General features: G+C 42.2%; 1 protein-coding gene and 9 non-coding genes across 10 annotated transcripts in view; all 10 read right to left on the bottom strand.

Moving 5' to 3' along the window:
• The window catches only part of nhsl2 (NHS-like 2), a 215,552-nt gene that overhangs the window by 159,921 nt on the left and 31,626 nt on the right, over positions 1 to 24,005 (bottom strand). The window lies entirely within an intron of this gene.
• On the bottom strand, positions 17,591 to 17,662 carry trnae-uuc (transfer RNA glutamic acid (anticodon UUC)). The gene has a single exon. It is a non-coding gene; the product is annotated as a tRNA-Glu (tRNA).
• trnal-aag (transfer RNA leucine (anticodon AAG)) lies at positions 18,033 to 18,114 on the bottom strand. The gene has a single exon. It is a non-coding gene; the product is annotated as a tRNA-Leu (tRNA).
• On the bottom strand, positions 19,156 to 19,227 carry trnae-uuc (transfer RNA glutamic acid (anticodon UUC)). Its single transcript has one exon. It is a non-coding gene; the product is annotated as a tRNA-Glu (tRNA).
• Positions 19,598 to 19,679, bottom strand: trnal-aag (transfer RNA leucine (anticodon AAG)). The gene has a single exon. It is a non-coding gene; the product is annotated as a tRNA-Leu (tRNA).
• On the bottom strand, positions 20,721 to 20,792 carry trnae-uuc (transfer RNA glutamic acid (anticodon UUC)). Its single transcript has one exon. It is a non-coding gene; the product is annotated as a tRNA-Glu (tRNA).
• Positions 21,163 to 21,244, bottom strand: trnal-aag (transfer RNA leucine (anticodon AAG)). The gene has a single exon. It is a non-coding gene; the product is annotated as a tRNA-Leu (tRNA).
• trnae-uuc (transfer RNA glutamic acid (anticodon UUC)) lies at positions 22,286 to 22,357 on the bottom strand. Its single transcript has one exon. It is a non-coding gene; the product is annotated as a tRNA-Glu (tRNA).
• trnal-aag (transfer RNA leucine (anticodon AAG)) lies at positions 22,728 to 22,809 on the bottom strand. Its single transcript has one exon. It is a non-coding gene; the product is annotated as a tRNA-Leu (tRNA).
• On the bottom strand, positions 23,851 to 23,922 carry trnae-uuc (transfer RNA glutamic acid (anticodon UUC)). The gene has a single exon. It is a non-coding gene; the product is annotated as a tRNA-Glu (tRNA).

Genomic DNA, 24,005 nt, shown 5'->3' with positions numbered 1-24,005 from the left:
ATAAATGAATTAGAAATGAATGCATCCTATAACAGGAATCAACAGGTGATAAAAGGTACTTGACAAAGAAAGGAAAGGAGGTTTTAAGGAGAGAGTAAGAAAAATACTGAAAGGGGTAATCAGGGGGGAAAAGAGAAATTTGTGATTGAAGTAATGTAGGAAGGACGAGGGGCTCACGCTCAGCCACCATAAAGGGACTAAAGATCAAAACCAAATCCAACACAAAGCTGGACAGCTCAGCAGAGCCTTTTCATGTTACAACGAGGAGCCCCAACATAAAGCACCGTTTGAAGAGCCCGATACAAATGTCACTGCAGATTCTCCTACAGAGGGGCCGACAAGCTGATGGTGGAGCAGACAAAAAACATAAAGAAGTGTCATGTTCCAAATGTGTGCTTCAGGCCAATTAAATTAACATTTTTTAGGATGTAAGCAGGTCATCCAATGGACAAAAGCAAAGACCATAAAGTTCAAAAAACTGAAACCTCTGAACTACACAGAGAGTTGTTAAATTACTAGAATTACACACTGGGGGACGGTGGACAGACGCTCTGACAGCTCAGCAGACTGGGTGGCATGTTTTCATTTTTCAGTTCAATTTCTGTCAGCCTGTGTGAACTGTGGCCTCAGCTTCCTGTTCTTAGCTGATACGGGTGTGGTCTTCTGCTGCTGTGGCCGAGCTGCTTCAAGGTGTAATGTGTTCTGCGTTCAGAGATTCTTTGCGACACAGTTTGATTGCAACAACTGATTATTCGAGTAATTACTCAGCCATTCTCCTCTGACCTCTGGCATCAAACGTGACATTTTCTCCCAGAGAACTGCCGCTCGCTGGATATTTTCTCTTTTTCAGACCATTCTCTGTAAACCATAGAGCAGGTTGTGTGTGAAAATGTCAGCAGGAGAGCAGTTTCTGAAATACTCAGACGAGCCCGTCTGGCAGCAACACGGATGCCACATTCAAAGTCACTTAAATCTCCTTTCTTCTACATTTTGATGCTCTTTTTGAACTTCAGCACCTTGTCTTGACCATGTGTATAGGCACTGAGCTTATTAAATAAGTGTTCAACAAACAGGTGTACCTAATTAAGTGACCAAGAACTGAATATACACACACAGTCTCGTTTTCATATCTTAGTGAGGACATCTAATTGACAAAATGCTTTCTCTAGCTGCTTATCCTAACCATCAAAGATGAATGCCTAACCCTCAGCCTAAATCAGCCCTAAATCTAACCACAAACTAATTGTAACCCTGTCACTAAAACCACATTTTGAGCTTCAAAAATGCCTTCAAACTTGTGGTGATGGGCATTTAGTCCCAATAAGGCCTGTTGGTATAGTACGTATAGTGGCATGTCAATTTTCTGTCTTCACAAAGATGTCTAACCATGGTATACACACACACATATCATGTTATATATGTCTTAATATAAAAGGACATGTAGCATGATATGACAACATGCAGTAGTCAGGGTTTGACTTTCAGCTCTAGAGCTTTTCAACAGAAAATCCAAATATCAAACCTCGAATGACCTTCAGCAGAGAGAAAACTGCACCGTCAGAGTGAGCACATAAACAACAGACAAGCACATCATTGTCAACCAGGCTGGTAATAACAGTCACACACACACACACACACACACACACACACACACACACACACACACACACACACACACACAAACACAAACACACACAGAAGAAGGAACCTCCGGATAAGCAGCACTCTCCAAACCTGTCTGGTGAGTTACAGTTTCTAATACTCTATTGATCTTGGTGTAAACACAAAGTGAATGTCATATGTAGCGTACACATACATGAAAAAGTATCCAGTAGTGTTTGCACAAACACACATGCATTCTTGAAACTGGAACGCCTGCTGGAATTCAGCACTGCTAAAACACACCCACACACACAAATAGACTAATAGAGAAGCTGATGAATGACGCTCTCCTTCTCAGAGGGCAAAACACTGTAACGATCTTTCGTTTTCAACCACACACCCACCAATCCATCTTTCCTTCTTTCCTCCTTCTCTTCAATTTTTGTTTTTACCCAGAATCCCTTAGTCAACTTTCACTTTGTCACCTCTCACTTTCTTTTTTTCAGCCTCATCCTAAATTTATCTTTTTGTTCTGTCCTTGTTACTTTGCTCCTTTCCTTCCGTGCATCGCTCCTTTTTCGTTATTATATTGTTAAAGTTTTAATTTACTCTGCTCTTTTAAGTCCCTTATTTTTCCTGCATGTTTAGTTGTTCCAATTCAGTTACAATTAAGTGCCAAAGCACACATTACAGTAAAGTAATGAGATTGACAGCGTGGAAAAGCGCTTGCCTCATTTGGGGATTGAATGGGGTCAAGTTGGAAACTACATGCAATCTTTTGTAACAATATGGAGATTAATTTCGATGAATTGGCAATACTCAAAAATCTGATGCCGGCTGCTGCAAATGATTGCAATGTGTTTGTAACCTGTCTGTTTATAAATTACGGCTATTTAGATGGACAATCTGTCTGATTGCAGTCAGAACGAGTAGGACAAAACAACTGCTACCATCAGGCAACTTGTGTAATCACATTACTATTGAAAGTGGTCACCCAGAGGTCACTCAAATCTCTGGGTGATGTTTGTCGACACAACTACTTGAAACTTTTCTCAGACCACAAAAAAGTTATTGCAATCACTGGGATTTTTCCCACGTTGCTGTCTTATTTTTACTTTGGTGTGATAGGGCTACAGGTTTTTCCTTCATTTCTGAAATTCATGGTGACAGGAGAATCCCTGATGATCATGCATAACCATGGATTAAACTAGAAGTCTGCTATCGCACATTATGCAATTTCCAGTTAATATCTCCAATCTTCGTGCTCTCCTTTTTATATCTCTCTGTCCTCCCAGTTTCCTTCCTCACAAATTCACTGTTCGTTTTTGTCTTTCGCTTGCCCTCTGTCATCTGCCATCACCTGACAATCTGCAGAATGAGACTGAGACTGAAATGAGAAAAAAAAGGCACCTGAAACACAACACTGCCAAGAAAAAGATGGAAAAAGACAGCAGCAATGGGAGACACAAGACGAGTGACAGTTTGACCAATGCGATTGAGCTGACAGGTGAAAACGTGGAGATGCACCACAGTGAAAGATGTGAGGAGCGAATGGGGAAATCTGAAGAGTGCAACCCAGGCGACAGTAACTCATCGGTAGGATGTCAAGAGGTAGATTTATTTGTCCCTTGGAGTCTAAAACATGCTTTCAAAAAAGCTAATGAAACTAAATCAGCATTTCAAAACCCTTTCGGCTTGCTACAGAACAAGTTTCTTTAATAATACTTCCAGCCCACTTTTTGAGATCACGATTTATGCTGCCAAAAAAACAAGAAAGCTACTGTGTTATGTGTGTATTGGACCTGTTCTGTAAAACCTAGATGTAATCCTAACAGGACCGTAATGAAAATACAGACATAAAAAACAGAAAATGGAAAAACAAAACGAAACAGGGAGAATGTTATTTCCTCTGAGTATGTGAGACAAATACATACAAGTACAGCTGCCTGGGGTGAATTAGAGGCCGATGGAAATCACTCTTATACAAACGAAATTCGCTGACTCAAGTGAAACCCAGCTGAGGGAGATACTTTAATTAGCACAGAGCATGTTTCTCCCACTGCTGAGCAACAGACTGAAGATGAGTCTGTTGGTATCTGGGCCAGGAGCTGCCTGCAGGCTGGAGAGGTTCTCAGTTTCAGGCTGAGTCCAGCTGGGAAATCACAGACAGGGAATTTGAACAGAGAAAGATTCCTATCAGAACTGGTCAGCGAGGTTTCTGGGAGCAAGGAACTTTAACTTCTGTTTCACCTGACAGCACATAGACAGCAAAAAAGATGGATGTAGCCACTGTGATGTCACCCAGGGAACACAGACTTTGGATGTTTTGCAGAAATATGACCATTAACCATAAGATGTTAAGGATCAAGTTCATACAGGCCTAGAGACAAGTCCATGACCAGGTCATAAGAAAAAACATGCATTCCCTGAACATTGGCGAGGAGTTGCTGGACGTTAAAGTCACTTGCTGTGAAAGTTGGTCACGAAAGACCCACTCACACAGACCTAGACACCAGCTGGCAACAACTTGCTAATCACAGGGCACTTGTACTTCCCAAGTGGCTGGCGAATGGTTGACGGAGGTTCCTGACAGTCACATTGTGAAATTGTTCACAAAGAGGGTCTTGCACCAAAACCCTCCTTCTGAGACACAGCAGGTTGTTGCCGCAGGTGCCACTAGTTTGCATGGTAAACGCCAACTTGACCACAAACACTTGCCAACTGTAAAAAGTGCAATTAAATTCAGTAACTGTTTGCCTTCAAAGGCCACCTTTCGAAAACTGTTTGCCACAATGGTATGGTGCTTGCTGCTTTCCCAACTGGTCTAAGATTAAGGCTCCAGTCACTTTGGGGATATGGGTTCAAATACTGCTAGTCCTAGAAGTATTTAAGGAGACCACAAGCCAGCGTACTTCTAGTGTTACTACACGGACTTGATAAATGAGAAGGGCTGCATCTGGCACAAGGTCTTTACCAAATCAAACATGCAAACCATCAAAAATAGGGTTGTTTGGACTCACTAAAATCACTTATTCAACTCACAAAATTAAAAAATATGTATTTTGTTTTATTTGTGATCCCACTCCTAACTCACTCTTTGGACCCCCAGTGAAGTTTATCAACAGCATTCGAGACCTACATAAAAAGGCCCTGGATTATTTTTCAGGTTTATGGATTTATTTATTTTCAGCTTGCAAAGTTCCCATATGGTCTAGCGGTTAGGGTTCCTGGTTTTCACCCAGGTGACCTGAGCTCGATTCTCGGTATGCGAACATACCTTTAAGCTTTTCAAATCGGTTGGTGGATTTTAGGTGACAATTCAGCTTTTGGTACAGCAGATGGATGTTGCTGCCAATTTACTGCCAGCAACATGCAACAGTTGGAACAGATGGTCACGAGAGAGAAGTAAGTGTTCCCCAACCACTGGTTTCAACCTCCAGAAACTGTTGAAGGCACTTGAATGGAAAGTCATTGCTAAAGTCCCAATCACACAGGTCTAGTGATCACCAAGCAACCACCTTATAACCACTGGTTTGCCAACCAGTTCTGAAGAACTGGTTGGCAAATACGTCCTTGTGATTGCTTTGGTTGCTAAAATATTTGTTGTTATCCCAACCCTTGGAACACGACATTATAACTGCTTTACTTTGTCAAACCACTCCTGTACTTACTCAGAGTTACTCATGTAACTAGTTTCCTTCCATGTCTCTGTTATTTCCATTTGATCCCACTACCCCCCTCTTTCTTCCCATATGTTGAGTAGGTTTCATAATTTCGTGGCTCAATATACTTTTATGTTCGCATCAGAACCAGAGAAGTTTATAAATTATGTCTAAATCCGGGCTAATTGGTGGTTATGTAAAAGTGTCCCACGCGATGCAGCCACTGCTCTACCAGCACCCCCACTGCTGTAGCCTTAGGTATGAAGTTAATAAGTCTGGTATACTTAGCCACAAATAATCAACCGTCAAAAACCTACTCCCCTCCCAGCTCATATTTCTGTTTGGCCCTATTAGAGGAGTAAAATGTGACTCTTTGATACCACAATACTCTGCCAGCAGTCTAAATGTCAGGCCTGTTTCTTTCTAGTCCACTGCCTCCAGCTTCAGACCCCCCAGGCTCAGTGTGTGTTTGTATGTGCGTCTGTGTAGTCCCAGAAAGGGATGGGGGCTGGAGCCAATACCAGCTGCCATAGGGTGTGAGGCAGGGTATGCCCTGGGCAAGTTCAAATTCAACTCAAAAAGGCTTTAGGAATCCACATACTTATGGATCAACAAAGGTACCAGTGGAAGCTATTCATGTGCAATGGAGGAATGGCTTCAATGCAAATTTGTGGCAGCTAAAACAGAGTCTTAGCAAGTTTCTTTGATGGAGCACCTTCTTTGCAACCAGTTTCAAGGGGGTTTCAAGACTGCACTATGGCAATATCCTTAATTTCATAAGAGTGGAGGTAGCCTTGCACACTCTCCCATGTGGGAGTCAAGCAGTTAGGAACCTGGTTTTCACTCAGGTGTCCTGGGTTTGACTTCTGGGAAAATAGCTTTAATGTCACCACAAGCTAAAGCACACCTGACTGCACTACCTGGCTTGATTCACGTTTAATTCACAGACTCATTAAGTTTTCAGAACTCATAGATGTGAATAAAACATCTCCCAGAACCTAAAAAGAAGAAGTCCAGTTGCTCAACCACTTAACAACTGGATGATTGAGAATGAAGACAGAGGCATTTTTCAATGTGCCTGTCTATTGGACCTGCACAGTTTGTGGATACAGCTTCCTAACATTAACAGTCATGTCTGGCTCCCCCCAAAAAATGACATGGCAGTGATCTGTTAACTCTGAGCACTCCAAAAGTGGGTCTAAGGTCTCTGCAAAGAGCATGTATATCACATGACCCATCCCCTTCCTCTTCTTCTACCTGGCAGGTGCATCTTCCTTTTCCCAGTATATCCACTATCCATCCTCTGCACATGACCAAACCATCCCAGCCTTGCCTTTGTAACTTTGCTAAGAACTTCAATGGACATGTGGAAGCAAAAACATCCAAAGGAAAAAGGTCCGTAATGTAGACAGTAATGTGCTACTAAATTCCAATTTTAAAAAAACACACCAAAAAAAACTAGCTTAGTCTAAAAAAACCCAAACCATACAGTTTGCATTTTTATTTCATGAAACCAGGACATTAGTGATATCTTGGTAACTTATTTGGATGAAATATCTGTTCCAACACAACAGTAAATTAACTTTAACCTAATAAAAATCACTGCATTTGGCAACAGCTTGGCATCAAGCTGAGCTTCACAAAAGCACAATTGCTTAAAGTCCTGTGAGAACGAGATGTTTCCTCCTTCATTCAGGCTCTCTAACAACAGGACTTTTAGGAGACACAGACAAATGAACTCATTTAAAAGTGTCAGGCACACTGAAATGTCAGACAGCTCTTTGGGAGCTGCTCCAGTCACACACACAAAAGATCCAACAGAGAGACAGATGGAGAGCTGATGAGTTAGGCTCATCTTCTTTCTTTTTATTCCTTCTTTGAAATCCACTGGGAAATTTCCTTCGGGACAACAAACATTTCAAGGTACATTCTAATCCCAGTGGCACTTTGAGCCCTGTCATGTGAGCTGGGTCAAACAGCAGACCGGCCTTCAGCCTGAAGCTGCTTGGCATGAACAAACGCTAGTTTGTTGTTTGTACATGTGACATAACTCTTATAGTCAGATAACAAAATGTTCTTCCTCAAGCGGGGGTAAAAACATATCCGGTAACTAACTAATGGTTTTTTTAAAGCCTCAGTAGTAATAAACAAATTAAATGAAAAAGGGAAAAACATCTTTATGTAGTTCTGCTCTCCTTATTCCAAGTCCCTACCACCTGTGCATATACTGTACACATGCTTCAGTGGACCCATTACTTGCAAGCAGGTCGGAAAATATATATTTTTCCCTAGCGACTAAGTTTGCCAACTGGTCTCTAGGCCTTCATCTCAGTGGCTAAGCTACTCACTGAATTTTGCACTAGTTTTCAAGTTATATTGCTAGTTTGTATTACTATATAACCACTGACTAGTTGCTGGACCCCAATTTCAAAAGTCCTGGGAACAACCCTGTGTATGTCCTCTAACTTGTGGACATGCACAAGGATAGCTGGAGACCTGACACTGAGTCGTCATCCCTGTAATACTTTACTTGGATGCAGGTGTATTTGCTCCAGCGGACTAGTCTGTGCGGACCCTTATGCTCATTGCCTGATGATCCACCTTATATAAGAGGGATCTAGGCAGACCCTAGAGGATGCGCAGCTGCAGAAAGTATAAAATCCCAGTTGGTTCCCATATGGTCTAGCGGCTAGATTTCCTGGTTTTTACCCAGGTGGCCTGGGTTCAACTCCTGGTATGGGAATAATCTTCTCCCAGTGTCAGAAACGAGCTCAACTATTGAGTTACGGCTGTCTCTTTCAATTTAAAAGTTCTAGCATCACTAACCAATACATATTTAGCAGAAAGGAAAATATGTTCAACATACACAGCATTTATGTTAAACATAAAATTCACCTTAAAGGGAAAAACAACTGCTGTCAATTTCAGAAACTCGATATGTTAATATGAGTGCATTTCTTCCAGTGACGAAAACATGATGAAGTTATAGAAGTGAAACACACTTGCATAATGTATGTCAGAATACATTTACCAACCACAACAACAACAACAAAGCGCTCGCACACACAGCAGACTCACAGCATGATTTTAAATAGGAAACAGCAGATATTTAATAGCAAAATGACTCAAATCAGCATTTGTGAGTTTCTGTGAGTTTGTGTTTTGTGTAATGCATCCACACAGATTTCCTGAACACGAGTTCCCCCTTGGCCTCTGCATGCCAAGTGTACAGCGTAACCAGTTTTTTTTGTAACATTTTATCGATTCATCATTGACTTTTTTGTTTCACAAAGTTTCTTAAAGTCAGCCTCCAGTTCTGCAGAAATCAAATGATCTGCATCGCCTGATCAACATGCATTTATTTCCTGAAACTACTCGCAGGGGCACATCAAACCAGCGTCTTCATATCTCCGTCAGTGTTTATCTGACACACAAATCCTTATCACTAACTTCCTCCTCCTCTTCCTACTTATCCACATATCTGACTGTCTCTGGCACGGCCTGGCATATTTGACATGAAAAGCTTCATCAGGAAGAAACCAGAGTGAGCTCGAACACGTCTGCGAATAATTTCCGTATCATCTGGTAGTGAACACACAAAACGAACATGAATTATTTAGCCAGACATTACATAACCAACGAGCAGCTCCGGGTGTGAGAGTGTGTAAATATTTAAATGTGCAGCAACAACTTTTCTATGAGTGAAGGTCCAACATGTAGGAGTTATATTATTTCCAATGCTCTGTGGCACAAAACAATAAAGAAGTGCTGAATTAGCACGAAAGTTGGCGATCCAGGATGCAATTATACATCGCAGGTCATCGTCGTTAAAGGAGTTCTAGATGCAAGGTGTAAACAGCTAAACAACAGCTAAAGCATAAACACTTAAATCTCAGGTGCTTTGGTCTCTACACAGCAAATCCAGCATGTCCAAATTAACACTGTCGGATTTGATTTCAACACTATTAAAGTGTCTATATGGGTCCACACCAGAGAGTGTTAATTTAACTCTTTTTGGAGAGTTGGTACGTTAACTCTGATTTAGTGTTAAACACCAAATCTGTCTGGAGTTGATAATTTAACACTTGGTGTTAAGAGTTTATATATTGACTCTCAAAGAGTATTTTAGTTTAACTACGTAAGAGTTATCTTCTAATTCATTCTAAAAAGCGGGAATTTTACTGTTCTGAATTTCTAGAAATTTCTTTTGGAACTAAAAAGATGCAATGGTTTTTGGAAAACATTTATTCTGAACTGTGTACCACAATTTCAAAACATTTTCTGAAAGATGTAACAGTGTACATGTTCTCACTTTCATTAGAATTTTGTTTATCAAAAGGTCTGACATGGTAAATGCAAATAACAGCATTCTCATCACTTATTTCTTCAATACAATATGCATGTCCTTCATTCATCCCTCTGTGGAACTTCAACGCACTTCTGCTCTCCCCCATATTCCATCTTCACAAGCATATCCTGTGCGGAGATTGAATAAAAATTAGTTGACACTAATTAATGGCACAAATAAGCCAGTAAACAATTGCAGCACAGTAAAAAAAAAAAAAGGAATTCTCTTTGAGCCATTACTTGTGTAAAGTATTTTCCCAAAAGACAAGGACACAGGCAACAGGTAATACTGAACTAAATGTAAAACCTCAACCTTTTTCATTTTTACCTAAACCGTGTGCACAAAACTCTGGAGGGATCTATGCTAACGTAGAATCCAGTCAGGACGTCAGCTACTGCTGTTTGCTCGTTTTTTTTATGGGCGATCGTTTTCAGGCTTCAAGTAGCACCATTATACCAACATTTAACATTCTAGACATTGTTTTAGGTGTATTTGACCAAAAGTTTGACTGAAAATTCACATGCAAGCTTTTTTTCAAGGCTGTGGTATTTGCCCGCAAACAATACCTTTCAGCTAGCTAAAACAGAATATTATGCTATCACCGAGCAACATGGCTAATGCCTTTCACACAGCTTTGTCTCAACTCCAAAGAGCTACAGAAGTAAAAGCTAATAACAATAATTGAAACAATCTTTGAAAAAATGACTTACCAAGCATGGCAAACAACTCAAATATGTAGAGCAAAATGTTCTGAAATGGCTTCACTTCAGCTTCGATTGGAGCCGTGCTGGGGGCGGAGTCTGTGAATTAACTCTGTTGGTGTCATAGCCCCTCTAGGAGTTCAGAGTTAAGAAGTCAAGAGTTAATGTTTCCATTGTAACACCTCCAGATTTGACAGAGAAACACTCATTTTTAACACTCGATTTTAACTACTATCATTTTACACCTCAGAGTTACACTAAAAGAATGTGACTCTGCTTAGAGTAAAATTAACTCTACTTTTGCAAGAAGACTGTTAACACCAAAACATTTAACACTTTTGAATTTGCTGTGTAGTGGAAATTTTTTTGATTGCCACTATTTATAATCCAGTTTTTTAAGAAACTGTAGGAGTTCTAGAGAAACTTTAATTAGTAACATTAATAGATGCCAATTTCCTGCCTGTCTGCATAGCTCACGTTAGTCAGCTCGTTTAACCACGCCTGTGGCACGCTCCAGCATATCAACAAATTCTCACCTCAGGGCAATCTGTGATTGGCTGAAAGTTTATCTCAAACTGTAAATGGAAGAACCAGCAGAGTTCATCACAAAGAGGGCAAAGTGCAAAAAAACAACGGAAGAAACAGAAGCAGATTTTACTTGGTTCACTACACCACAAAAAGTGTTTTAAGAACAATGGAGGGGCAAAAGGAAGGGGCAAAGCAAAGACACCAGCACTAGTCCAAACATGAATGAGAGCATATGTATTTCCAATTCTTCTCCCCCAAAAGAGAGAGGGGAGTATGTAATCCATTCCCTTTGTTTGTCTGTCTGTTTGTCTAGTGTCCAAAGTTTTCATGATATCATGTTCAATTCTGTGTGATGGTAGATACCAATAACAGCTTGAACTGATTTAATTTTGGTGAAAATCTAATCAAGGTTGCACCAAATGTGAAAATCAATAAAAGCTTTATATTACCCACAATTTTCGATGGATCATCTTCAAAATCCACAGCAGTATACTATCAATTGGGGGACATGAATATATAGGATGGCTACGCACTTGAACTTGACCTTCAAGTCGATCCTCAAAATAATTTGAAGAAACAGAAATATCCAGTAATAAATTACATGAAAGAGCATGGCGAGAGCTGTACGACACACTATTTTTTAATATGTTGAACTACAACATCACATTGTCGCCCTAGCAGGCTAAAGTCACGATATTGCAATAAAACCATCATAAAACACCAGTTTTAGTCTAGCCCTTTGCCTTAGAGGGGAGCTGTGCTCTGTGAGTGCTGTTTTCACATGTTTTTCACACTGCCCCACGTGGCAGCGTGTACAGCTACGACATAAAGACATGGAAATGCAAATGAAGTATTTTTCCTTGCAAATTATAAACAAAACACTACTGATGCTTTTTGCCATGTTTAGACAGTAAAGGCAAACTCCAGGGATACAAAATTAAACCAATCTAAAAGCCACTACAGCTCCTCTAGTGGCCGCTAGAGGCTACAGCGATTTCACAGCACATTTGCTGCCTGCTATTAAAACAAAACTGTGTTTGTCTCCTTGGAAAGTTTCCCCCTTTGTAACAACTGTAGAGCGGTTGTTCTACTGTATAACTCCAGGTAAGCGTAACCATTAGGGGAGTGGCTGCTTTTTTTGGCAGGTGAGCTGTCAATCAAAGCAGCTGCAGGAAGCTGCTGTCTGCTAGTCTTTACCTCCATTCCTCAAGTCCCTGAACGAGACTTCTCTACTGTGCTTGAGCTGTTGGTGCCTTTTGAAGAATATTTTATTAAAATATCTGACAAACAGTAAGACCCATGATACACACCACTCAAGAAATGTGTGCTAACATTTTAGTGAAGAAAGGTCTAGATTTTAATTAGTTTGTTGACTGCACTGATGATCAGGAGTGTGTGTGTGTGTGTGTGTGTGTGTGTGTGTGTGTGTGTGTGTGTGTGTGTGTGTGTGTGTGTGTGTTGCACCTAATTAGTAGTTACAGGAAAACCTAGCAGCTCTATTGTTCCAGTAGCAGAGAAATGTTTTCAGGAAACAAAAGCAAAAACTGTGCAGACACTCTGCTAACAGTAAGAATCAGTAAGACACAGGAAATGATCCTTTGGTTTCATTAACCAGGGGCAGAATGTGTAGACAGTAACAGTAACTGTGGTCATTTTAATATCGTACAACACAGTGAAATGTATAAAACTAGGCCTTTGTCATAGTATTTTTTACACATACATATAGATGTTTTCAAAAAACAGCCTGACCAAACTTTTATGAAAGACCGGAGGAAAATTAGAGTATAATGCAAATACACTGTATTTTAGGCAGCACGTAGCAGTTTCCCTTCATGTGACTTTATCACGAAGAGACCAACAGAGGGCATTACTACCCTGCCTGGTTTTATTTGTTGGCTTAATTAAGATGAATTAAGTGAAATTTCTGAATTCAAGTAAATGTCAGTTCACTGTTGTAGCTAGCTGTGGTGACACATACTTTACATACATGCTTTATGTATGTCAACAGTCACCAGACAAAGAGGACTCAAATGCAGGACACACATGGAAGCAGAGAACAAAAAAAGAACAATATCCAGGTGTATTATTAACAAATGATAGGGCAGCATGGCGAAGAATGCATGTAAGGGGCAGTCATGAAAGCAAAAGTGAAACACAAGGAACACTGTAAGGATGAGATCATGGAAAGCTTGAGTAAACAAAAAAGACCATCTGACAATTGATCAAGAGTCGGAGAACTTAGAAGTATACGTGCAGGTGTGTCACAAACAGAAAGTGAACGGAACAAAAACTCGAGAAAGATTTCAAAATAAAACAGAAAGTGGTGAAAAAGAAACCCCAATGGCAGCAGTAAGAAGTGTCCAACAGAGGCGAAAGACACTAAATTGTCAGTCAGGAGATTCCCCTGATGCACACTGCAGGGCTGCTCCCAAAGGTGTGAGCCAGAGTGTATCTTCTCTACACCTTCCTCTTCATCACATCCTCATCGTCCCACAAACACAGCTCGTTTCACAAACCAACTCTGTAGGTTTGCCACACATGAACACACACACACATCAGCCCTACAACACAACACTTATGTGTTGACTGGGCACTTGAAGACACACTTGACATGACAAGACAATAAGACAATAAGAAAATAGCTCCACCTTTAAAGAAATGCACTCTAAAGGATGTGATCGCCTTCTCCTCATCTTCATTGTCCCCCGTCCTCGCCTGTGCTGGTGATCGCCTCCTTTTCCAACACATCTATCTATCTATCTATCTATCTATCTATCTATCTATCTATCTATCCTCTCACTTCACTCCTTTTCCCTTCTCTCTCCCTCTTATTTCCCTGTCCTCACCCCTTTGATTACACTTACCTCTCTCCCTCGCTGCCCCTCTCCTCGCTCTCTCTCTCTCTTTCACGTGGTCTCTTTCCAGCAATAAAAGCAGCAACAGTGACAGTTCACATGATAAACCAATCCCATGGTGTGTTCGTGTGTGTGTCCACGAGCGCATGTTTGTCCTTCCACATATCTGCACATGCTCAACGTGTCGTTTCAAATGTCACTTTAATATCCGAGCGTCACATTTGTGAGCAGTTTGTGCAGCTGTAGTATATACAAAGTTGTGCTCATGTGTATAAAGTGTGTGTACACGAGTGTGTGTACCCGCCTCTATTGCACGCCAAGCTGCAGTTGGTTCTGCTGCGTCAGCCTGCCCCCCCATAAACAATCACACACAAACACACTCACGGTGAAGCAGAAATAAACACGCACACGCAAATAAACACAGAAAGCAACAGATGTTATACAAAAACAAATGCACCTACGCGAACAAGCTAAAAAACATGCACGTATTCAATTACGCTTTCCTGTTTTATCCTGCGGTCGCTTGTTTGTCTTACTTCATGAGTTCTAACAGCAGCTATTATTATAATTAGGTTACCATTACCATTAGATTGTAGTATCTGATACCAGGTACTTTTTTGGCAACTGGCTCAGCCGGGAATCCAAGACATCTGAAGCAATCTGAAAATGTGACATCAACTGACTGCATGCAGCCAATTGGCCATACAGTGCATTCACTCAATGAGTCATGAGTGACTCCTTCACAAAAATCTAAACTGTCAATTTTTAAAAGCTGGAAACAGCTGCAGAAAAACCGACTTCATGGTCATCAATGTTGATCTCTGTCAGACAAAAAGCCTGTAAACAAAGGATCTGTAAGACACTGTGTTTTTCTTCTAATAACCGCTTATAATCTCATTACATAATTTTCTTAAAACAGTTAAGATGCATTCAGGCTGCTGATGGTAGTGCAGGGTGTCTACCATTTAGAAGCTTAGTGGCTCTATCCACTGGTTCCTCTCATCCTCATGTTCAAGTATCCTTTGGCGAGCACACGAGTCACATGCGTGTGAATGCTAGGATACATGCTTAGGCAGGCAGAGAAACATTCAACAAAGTGTTTGTGTGGGACTATAGCTGTGATCCTTTTTGCAGTAAGAGTTAGAATGTAACACTGTACAATAATTGGGTGGACTTGCCTATTGTTTTTATTGTTTTGGCTCTTGTTTCTATGAGTACTACAGTAACAACACTTTTCTCACTACTTAAACATCCAGGAATGCAAAAAAAGCACAAAACCCCCTCACACACACAGAATCAGACAAGGTTTGTTTAACCAAAAGATGAAAACGCAATGTCCAGATAAACAGAATCCACTTTCTGCAAAAAAGTAAAAAGCGACTGTCCATCTCACATTCACTCTAATACACTTCTAATAAAAACTGCTCTTTTTTATAACCCTAATCCTTTACAAACACACGAACAAGCCTAAAAAAGTTTGTAAGTTAAACATGGAGTGTGTTATTTGAACATGTGAACATGAGAAGGGACCATGAACTATGAAGAGGAACTAAAGGACAGGCAGGCGTGTTCTTTGTTTCTGCACTGACTCTCCATGCTGTGTGGCTGAAATAAGGTTAGTTCCTCATTTTGCCCCGCAGACCAGAACAGACCCTCATGAGGCCTCAAAAATAAATCTCAGTGCTGAAAGACACACCCAACTGTTATATAATCTCATGGCCCCATGTTATAGAGAACATCTTTATTAACAACTGACAACTGAAATTCTTAGTCTTTATAACTCATCAGATCTTGTGCATTTCTAAATAAACTCATTTTCACCACATGCCAAAAGTTTAATGCAGCTCTAGTTAGATAAGACACAAAGCAACAATCTATTGTGGACGAGTCATGTGTTTATAGAGGTTTCAGTAAACAAAAAAGAAGCAGCAACACGTGTGAGAGGTTTGAATTGATGCAAAAATATAAGCACTGGAAGCAGAACTGCACTGCAAAATGCATTTAATTTGAGAAAGTTAGTAATAAATGTGCATTTATCACAATCTCATAATGTTCATGTTGCTTTGTTTGTGTGCAGTTTGCAGCATAGCTATTCTTTCTTTCCTTCTTTCCTTGGAGTTGAAATTAGTGTCTGGCTAACTTACAACATTTAAAAGAATAACACATTTTATTGCATCTCCATTAAAGGTGAGTGGGTGAAATGCTGAAAGCTGAAAAACAGCTTCAACTTTAGAAGATATTTAAATGAAGAGTTTGCACTGCAATCGGATCTAGTAGAGTCTGAACTGTCTACAGCTTTGTGAGGCAAAGTAAATAAGCTGTGTGAGAGTGCAACGGGGCAGCGTGCCTGTTTCACACAGGGCACTAATGACTACAGAGGGCGGATAGAGGGCATGGAGCAACACACAGGCGCACATATGAAGCCAGGACAGCTGAAAAACATGAGCTACACTGGAGACCAAAGATGGTTTCTTTACGCCAAAACTGAGCTCATGATGCACACATACAAATAAAAGCTCTGAACGTACAAGTACACAAAGGCAGTTTGGAAAAAATTTGCAAATAGCCCTTGAAAGGCATTCTGAGAACACACGTGGAGCAGGGACAGCAGATGCTGACTCGAACATATATTTTTTTTCACCGTTTAAAATAATCCTTTGGGGTTTTTTTTAAATGAAGTTTATGTTTGATTGGTTTCTTTTAGGTCTCCTTTGGTTTTCTTTTTGAAAAGGGTCCAGGCGTTGCTTCAAGTACAAATATTTCTGATGTTTTATTGGATGAGGATGCAGGACTTTTTTTTCCAACAAAAAATGTCCCTCTAATCACGGACATGCAAGAAAAGCCTGAAAGGAAATCATACATTGCACCTATGAGAAAAAAGAGAATCTTGATAACTAAATGAGAGTTTAATGGATGCTTCAGGTTAATGTTACCCTCTTGTGCTATCTTTAAACTCTCCACGGCTATTACAGCGATTTAAGAGAATATATGCTGAGAATATAATGCTTTTCACTTTGCTGCAGTGATGTAGAAGTACACAAATTGGTCTGTATGTCTGTGGATGTGTTTTCTGTGTTGTTTAGGAAAAAGAAACAAAAATAAAATGAGATAAATAGCCAAGCATTGTGAAGTCTTTCTACAGACTGGATTTCGACTGTTAATTTGGTTGGAGAAAGGAAGAGCCAGAAATGAGATTCTTTGCATCTCTATGTTGCATTTTCAGTGGTTAAAATGTTTTATTACACATCAAAGTCACATCGTAAGAAATCTTACATTAAGTATATCTGCAAAAAAAAAAACTAGTCGAACTAAAACTACTTGAAAAAAAACTGATTGACAATGTTAGTAAGTTTGCACTTAGCCAGGGGTTGGCTGGCTTTCCTTATGTTTCCCTCTGCAATCACAGCACTGAAAGATGGTGAAACATGTACCCTTAGTCCTGCTCCCTCCGTTCAAAGATGGCCATTTGCTTTTCACATAAATGGCTTCCTTGACTCCCCGCTCACACTATCCTACCTCCCCGCCCAGAATGTGTACATCCTCATCAGTAGAAGAGCGGCCACTGAACTGTAGGTCTAAACAGACTGCTGAGAACTGGCCTGACCAGCTAGCTGTTTTGTGTCGTGACATGCGCTTAGCCAGGTTTTGGCTGGTTTTCCTGTTTCCTTCATGGCAATCCTAAGGGGAAGAGGGAAACGTCTGTATTCTGCTCCTGCTTGGAGAGTATTGACTGGAGGTTGCAAATGGGTATGCAGTGCTGCACTAAGAAGCTCCTTGTGATTGCTTTGTTCACTAGCACATTGTCAAAAGGTACCTGCCAATAACCATCCCCATTTATCCCAGTAGAGGAATAGCACACGGTACACCTTGGCTTAGGGAAACATTAAAGACATGTTCCCATACCGGGAGTTGAACCCGGGCCACCTGGGTGAAAACCAGGAATCCTAACCGCTAGACCATATGGGAGTGAGGTGCTTGCACACCACTGTAGTGAAATCAAGGACACTTTTGTAACTCTGCAGTCATGGTGAGTGCAACACAGCACCACCTTAACCACTCCCCCACTGGCTGCAGGTTCTGGTTAAAAGCAGTAACTAGTCAGGGATGACACCATGAGTGAAAACCAACAAATTAACTTGAAAACTGGTGGGAAAATTCTGCAAGTTGTTAAGACTTCAAAGCCCTCCATCAAAAGATTTACTCTTGAGGTGATTCCTGCAAGTTGGACTTGGCATACATGTGGCAACAGAATTTAATCTCCATGCCATGTTGGACTTTCCATTTATTGGCAAGACATGAAACCCAACTCCAAGGAAACTTTGCAGCTACATCTGCGTGGCAGCAGTGGGATTCGAACCCACGCCCCCGAAGAGACTGGAGCCTTAATTCAGCACCTTAGACCGCTCGGTCATGCTACCACTACAACTAGCAGCCTCCTAGCCAAGTACTAGACGGTAAAACTTGAAAAGGTGCAGCACAAACTAGAAGCCCAGAACATTCAGCAATGCTCTTAATGTTGTAGGAAAGAAATGGTCTCCTACTTCACTGAGTGTTTTTGGACAGGATGGCATCTGCCTGCCCTGGGTAAGATCCTATTGCAGCAATGAGATTTCAACCCACACGTGTGAAGAGCCCAAAGCCTTAACCCAGGTCCTTAGACCTCACAACCTAACACCTTACAATGCGGTGGACTTGAAGCACACTTGAGTGGCATGTAGTTACAGCAGGGAAACAGCAAAGCTTGCAAAGGTGTAACACAAACTGGAACGAGTTTCTTCAACTTCATAAACAGTACCTTTGCATAATACCCAAAACTGATTAACAATGGTGATCAGTTTGTTTGCACTGATTAACAATGGGCTGTTGGCTCACTTTCATCATCATTCACATGCAAATTGCCACAACCATTGATCAATGGACAGGATTACCATTCACAGAGAGTTGGGGAATGGCTGCAATCACAGCACTGAAAGATGGTGAAACATGTACCCTTAGTCCTGCTCCCTCCGTTCAAAGATGGCCATTTGCTTTTCACATAAATGGCCTCCTTGACTCCCCGCTCACACTATCCTACCTCCCCGCCCAGAATGTGTACATCCTCATCAGTAGAAGAGCGGCCACTGAACTGTAGGTCTAAACAGACTGCTGAGAACTGGCCTGACCAGCTAGCTGTTTTGTGTCGTGACATGCGCTTAGCCAGGTTTTGGCTGGTTTTCCTGTTTCCTTCATGGCAATCCTAAGGGGAAGAGGGAAAAGTCTGTATTCTGCTCCTGCTTGGAGAGTATTGACTGGAGGTTGCAAATGGGTATGCAGTGCTGCACTAAGAAGCTCCTTGTGATTGCTTTGTTCACTAGCACATTGTCAAAAGTCAACAGGTACCTGCCAATAACCATCCCCATTTATCCCAGTAGAGGAATAGCACACGGTACACCTTGGCTTAGGGAAACATTAAAGACATGTTCCCATACCGGGAGTTGAACCCGGGCCACCTGGGTGAAAACCAGGAATCCTAACCGCTAGACCATATGGGAGTGAGGTGCTTGCACACCACTGTAGTGAAATCAAGGACACTTTTGTAACTCTGCAGTCATGGTGAGTGCAACACAGCACCACCTTAACCACTCCCCCACTGGCTGCAGGTTCTGGTTAAAAGCAGTAACTAGTCAGGGATGACACCATGAGTGAAAACCAACAAATTAACTTGAAAACTGGTGGGAAAATTCTGCAAGTTGTTAAGACTTCAAAGCCCTCCATCAAAAGATTGACTCTTGAGGTGATTCCTGCAAGTTGGACTTGGCATACATGTGGCAACAGAATTTAATCTCCATGCCATGTTGGACTTTCCATTTATTGGCAAGACATGAAACCCAACTCCAAGGAAACTTTGCAGCTACATCTGCGTGGCAGCAGTGGGATTCGAACCCACGCCCCCGAAGAGACTGGAGCCTTAATCCAGCACCTTAGACCGCTCGGTCATGCTACCACTACAACTAGCAGCCTCCTAGCCAAGTACTAGACGGTAAAACTTGAAAAGGTGCAGCACAAACTAGAAGCCCAGAACATTCAGCAATGCTCTTAATGTTGTAGGAAAGAAATGGTCTCCTACTTCACTGAGTGTTTTTGGACAGGATGGCATCTGCCTGCCCTGGGTAAGATCCTATTGCAGCAATGAGATTTCAACCCACACGTGTGAAGAGCCCAAAGCCTTAACCCAGGTCCTTAGACCTCACAACCTAACACCTTACAATGCGGTGGACTTGAAGCACACTTGAGTGGCATGTAGTTACAGCAGGGAAACAGCAAAGCTTGCAAAGGTGTAACACAAACTGGAACGAGTTTCTTCAACTTCATAAACAGTACCTTTGCATAATACCCAAAACTGATTAACAATGGTGATCAGTTTGTTTGCACTGATTAACAATGGGCTGTTGGCTCACTTTCATCATCATTCACATGCAAATTGCCACAACCATTGATCAATGGACAGGATTACCATTCACAGAGAGTTGGGGAATGGCTGCAATCACAGCACTGAAAGATGGTGAAACATGTACCCTTAGTCCTGCTCCCTCCGTTCAAAGATGGCCATTTGCTTTTCACATAAATGGCCTCCTTGACTCCCCGCGCACACTATCCTACCTCCTCGCCCAGAATGTGTACATCCTCATCAGTAGAAGAGCGGCCACTGAACTGTAGGTCTAAACAGACTGCTGAGAACTGGCCTGACCAGCTAGCTGTTTTGTGTCGTGACATGCGCTTAGCCAGGTTTTGGCTGGTTTTCCTGTTTCCTTCATGGCAATCCTAAGGGGAAGAGGGAAAAGTCTGTATTCTGCTCCTGCTTGGAGAGTATTGACTGGAGGTTGCAAATGGGTATGCAGTGCTGCACTAAGAAGCTCCTTGTGATTGCTTTGTTCACTAGCACATTGTCAAAAGTCAACAGGTACCTGCCAATAACCATCCCCATTTATCCCAGTAGAGGAATAGCACACGGTACACCTTGGCTTAGGGAAACATTAAAGACATGTTCCCATACCGGGAGTTGAACCCGGGCCACCTGGGTGAAAACCAGGAATCCTAACCGCTAGACCATATGGGAGTGAGGTGCTTGCACACCACTGTAGTGAAATCAAGGACACTTTTGTAACTCTGCAGTCATGGTGAGTGCAACACAGCACCACCTTAACCACTCCCCCACTGGCTGCAGGTTCTGGTTAAAAGCAGTAACTAGTCAGGGATGACACCATGAGTGAAAACCAACAAATTAACTTGAAAACTGGTGGGAAAATTCTGCAAGTTGTTAAGACTTCAAAGCCCTCCATCAAAAGATTTACTCTTGAGGTGATTCCTGCAAGTTGGACTTGGCATACATGTGGCAACAGAATTTAATCTCCATGCCATGTAGGACTTTCCATTTATTGGCAAGTCATGAAACCCAACACCAAGGGAACTTTGCAGCTACATCTGCGTGGCAGCAGTGGGATTCGAACCCACGCCCCCGAAGAGACTGGAGCCTTAATCCAGCACCTTAGACCGCTCGGTCATGCTACCACTACAACTAGCAGCCTCCTAGCCAAGTACTAGACGGTAAAACTTGAAAAGGTGCAGCACAAACTAGAAGCCCAGAACATTCAGCAATGCTCTTAATGTTGTAGGAAAGAAATGGTCTCCTACTTCACTGAGTGTTTTTGGACAGGATGGCATCTGCCTGCCCTGGGTAAGATCCTATTGCAGCAATGAGATTTCAACCCACACGTGTGAAGAGCCCAAAGCCTTAACCCAGGTCCTTAGACCTCACAACCTAACACCTTACAATGCGGTGGACTTGAAGCACACTTGAGTGGCATGTAGTTACAGCAGGGAAACAGCAAAGCTTGCAAAGGTGTAACACAAACTGGAACGAGTTTCTTCAACTTCATAAACAGTACCTTTGCATAATACCCAAAACTGATTAACAATGGTGATCAGTTTGTTTGCACTGATTAACAATGGGCTGTTGGCTCACTTTCATCATCATTCACATGCAAATTGCCACAACCATTGATCAATGGACAGGATTACCATTCACAGAGAGTTGGGGAATGGCTGCAATCACAGCACTGAAAGATGGTGAAACATGTACCCTTAGTCCTGCTCCCTCCGTTCAAAGATGGCCATTTGCTTTTCACATAAATGGCCTCCTTGACTCCCCGCGCACACTATCCTACCTCCCCGCCCAGAATGTGTACATCCTCATCAGTAGAAGAGCGGCCACTGAACTGTAGGTCTAAACAGACTGCTGAGAACTGGCCTGACCAGCTAGCTGTTTTGTGTCGTGACATGCGCTTAGCCAGGTTTTGGCTGGTTTTCCTGTTTCCTTCATGGCAATCCTAAGGGGAAGAGGGAAAAGTCTGTATTCTGCTCCTGCTTGGAGAGTATTGACTGGAGGTTGCAAATGGGTATGCAGTGCTGCACTAAGAAGGTCCTTGTGATTGCTTTGTTCACTAGCACATTGTCAAAAGTCAACAGGTACCTGCCAATAACCATCCCCATTTATCCCAGTAGAGGAATAGCACACGGTACACCTTGGCTTAGGGAAACATTAAAGACATGTTCCCATACCGGGAGTTGAACCCGGGCCACCTGGGTGAAAACCAGGAATCCTAACCGCTAGACCATATGGGAGTGAGGTGCTTGCACACCACTGTAGTGAAATCAAGGACACTTTTGTAACTCTGCAGTCATGGTGAGTGCAACACAGCACCACCTTAACCACTCCCCCACTGGCTGCAGGTTCTGGTTAAAAGCAGTAACTAGTCAGGGATGACACCATGAGTGAAAACCAACAAATTAACTTGAAAACTGGTGGGAAAATTCTGCAAGTTGTTAAGACTTCAAAGCCCTCCATCAAAAGATTTACTCTTGAGGTGATTCCTGCAAGTTGGACTTGGCATACATGTGGCAACAGAATTTAATCTCCATGCCATGTTGGACTTTCCATTTATTGGCAAGACATGAAACCCAACACCAAGGGAACTTTGCAGCTACATCTGCGTGGCAGCAGTGGGATTCGAACCCACGCCCCCGAAGAGACTGGAGCCTTAATCCAGCACCTTAGACCGCTCGGTCATGCTACCACTACAACTAGCAGCCTCCTAGCCAAGTACTAGACGGTAAAACTTGAAAAGGTGCAGCACAAACTAGAAGCCCAGAACATTCAGCAATGCTCTTAATGTTGTAGGAAAGAAATGGTCTCCTACTTCACTGAGTGTTTTTGGACAGGATGGCATCTGCCTGCCCTGGGTAAGATCCTATTGCAGCAATGAGATTTCAACCCACACGTGTGAAGAGCCCAAAGCCTTAACCCAGGTCCTTAGACCTCACAACCTAACACCTTACAATGCGGTGGACTTGAAGCACACTTGAGTGGCATGTAGTTACAGCAGGGAAACAGCAAAGCTTGCAAAGGTGTAACACAAACTGGAACGAGTTTCTTCAACTTCATAAACAGTACCTTTGCATAATACCCAAAACTGATTAACAATGGTGATCAGTTTGTTTGCACTGATTAACAATGGGCTGTTGGCTCACTTTCATCATCATTCACATGCAAATTGCCACAACCATTGATCAATGGACAGGATTACCATTCACAGAGAGTTGGGGAATGGCTGCAATCACAGCACTGAAAGATGGTGAAACATGTACCCTTAGTCCTGCTCCCTCCGTTCAAAGATGGCCATTTGCTTTTCACATAAATGGCCTCCTTGACTCCCCGCTCACACTATCCTACCTCCCCGCCCAGAATGTGTACATCCTCATCAGTAGAAGAGCGGCCACTGAACTGTAGGTCTAAACAGACTGCTGAGAACTGGCCTGACCAGCTAGCTGTTTTGTGTCGTGACATGCGCTTAGCCAGGTTTTGGCTGGTTTTCCTGTTTCCTTCATGGCAATCCTAAGGGGAAGAGGGAAAAGTCTGTATTCTGCTCCTGCTTGGAGAGTATTGACTGGAGGTTGCAAATGGGTATGCAGTGCTGCACTAAGAAGCTCCTTGTGATTGCTTTGTTCACTAGCACATTGTCAAAAGTCAACAGGTACCTGCCAATAACCATCCCCATTTATCCCAGTAGAGGAATAACACACGGTACACCTTGGCTTAGGGAAACTTTAAAGACACGTTCCCATACCGGGAGTTGAACCCAGGCCGCCTGGGTGAAAACCAGGAATCCTAACCGCTAGACCATATGGGAGTGAGGTGCTTGCACACCACTGTAGTGAAATCAAGGACACTTTTGTAACTCTGCAGTCATGGTGAGTGCAACACAGCACCACC

Source organism: Diplotaxodon limnothrissa, linkage group LG3, assembly GCF_057381915.1.
Source record: "Diplotaxodon limnothrissa isolate DT_005_m linkage group LG3, D_limnothrissa_male_GT1.1, whole genome shotgun sequence".
Classification (NCBI taxonomy): domain Eukaryota; kingdom Metazoa; phylum Chordata; class Actinopteri; order Cichliformes; family Cichlidae; genus Diplotaxodon; species Diplotaxodon limnothrissa.
This window is presented reverse-complemented; position numbering and strand designations above follow the sequence as displayed.